We start from the raw sequence: 2,158 nt of genomic DNA on the forward strand, positions 1-2,158 counted from the left end.
GTTAATATCATGCATAGTTTTTCCTAACATTGACTGGCGACCTGTGAAACTTTTTTTCACATCTATGGTCACTGTCGCCATATTGCATGAGAAGAGTTAGAACGATAAAAACCACAATTAATGGCAATGATGTACTGATGGCAGTACATCATTTTGAAAGATGTTCTGTAAAAAACGTGCATTAATATTTTTCAATATATATGAGTAAAAATATGTCCATAATTACGCTATTGACGCAATATCCAAGACATTCCATTAAGTCATTTCAATTTAGTTGTTTCAAGTCAAATCTGAGCCACTAATTAACAGAACAATAATGAAACGAAATGAGTATAAAAAAATTATATTATTTTAAATGATAGTACTTTATTTTTTAAGACATTGCCACTTCATAATAACATTAAATGTATGTCTTATTAGTTTTAGATCACAATATCAAGGAAAACAATTTAATTCTGCATGCATTTAAAATATTACCCATTAACTTTCTGACATTCTCTCCCTCTCTCTCTGTCTCTCTCAAGAGAGTTGTTACATTGTACTTCCATTATAGTGTATAAGAAAAAAATATGCATATACCAGCCATTCCAGGATTCGAACCCATTCTCAGGTAAAAAAAAAAGATCTTCGCATGGAGTCCATACGCTTTACCACTAGACCAGCTCCAACACTGAAGTATCGAGTGCTATTTTATGTACACATTTTTCATTTCGGATGGATAATCATTTTTCTTCGATTTTTGTGATTTTCAAAAATATGCCTCTTTGAAACAAAAATCGGAAATGGCAGTTTTGAAGAAAACTCCTGTCTCTTTATGCGTATATGAAATTCATTCTGTTTCAAGGAGGCAATTTTTCAGAACAATGGGGATTCCCTATTTGAAAAAGAGAAAACTTGACTAATTTGCTATGTGACTAGTTTACACTTCTTTTAATGGCAAATTGTTAGTCGATATGCATTTTGCAAATATTGTTCTACATTGTGCTGTGTATACTGTTGTATCTGAAAAAAATTAAGACCGCTTTCTGTTACTTAATTTTTTTTCTTTTAAACTGCTACAGCTTTAGGGAAAATAACAAAAGAACTGCAACACTCTCTTTGTATAATCATCCATCAAGGTATTTCGAAATTACAGCGTGACTTCGTTCATCTAAAACTAACACTTGTCATTATCAAATATGCAACATATCAAAGGGCAGACAGCTCTTAAAAATGGCATCATGCCAATTTTGAAGAATTACTTTAATAGATATTGAATGGGCAAAATCCAAGATGAAAAAAAATGTAATTTAGATATTTGATACTATTGTCATTATACAACTCTATATCATATTTTAATTATATCCTTAATACTTGCTCGTGCGCTTCTCAAAATGGCAAAAATATCATAGTAATTAATGAAGGATTTATGAAAATACCTTTTAAAAATATACTCATTAAAATGAAGCTTTTCATTATAATTATGTACACAGATTTTCCAATGAATGTCAATGAGAATAGTAATTTCTTCCAATTTCAGACATTTTGAAGGTCATGTCTTCATGACCTAGTGGGATAGAGACAATGCAAAATTCGTTATTTTTGCTTTCCTCCATCCTTTGTTGAAATGTTTAATATATTTTTTTTTAAATACAACAGTCATAATAAAGAAAAAGCTAAAAATGTTGAAAACCAACAGGTGTCTGAAGTAAGTCTATAGAGAAGCATCACTCCTTAATTTATAAGAATGTACTGATGATAAAACAAATCAAATAGCCCCTTGGCGTTAATGTTCCGTACGGAATTTTGATGCGGAATAGGCACGGCTAAGGCACGGAACCAGCACGGGTTTTTAAAAAGCCGTACCGTACGGGTTCTACATGTCCAAGACACGAACACGGATTCTGAGTCTGAAAGTGAGGAATCCTTGCTCACAAAACCCGTGTGAAGGCATGGAATTCGTGTCCCAGGAAGACGGTTTTTAATGCAAGCGGGTTTTGCTTCAAACTATTTATTCATATCTCACTGGGTTTTTTTTACTGAGCATGCTCAATCATAACTTCCTTTATTTAAATATTAAATTGGAGGCTAAGAATGTGTCTTTTTTACTCTAGTTAAAGGATATTTAACTAAAAGATGTCAATTGGAACTGTATTTATGTCAGTCTGGAATGATTTCA

Source organism: Saccostrea echinata, unplaced genomic scaffold, assembly GCF_033153115.1.
Source record: "Saccostrea echinata isolate AGI-Se365-2 ecotype Australia unplaced genomic scaffold, CSIRO_AGI_Sech_v1 ptg000003l, whole genome shotgun sequence".
NCBI classification, from domain to species: domain Eukaryota; kingdom Metazoa; phylum Mollusca; class Bivalvia; order Ostreida; family Ostreidae; genus Saccostrea; species Saccostrea echinata.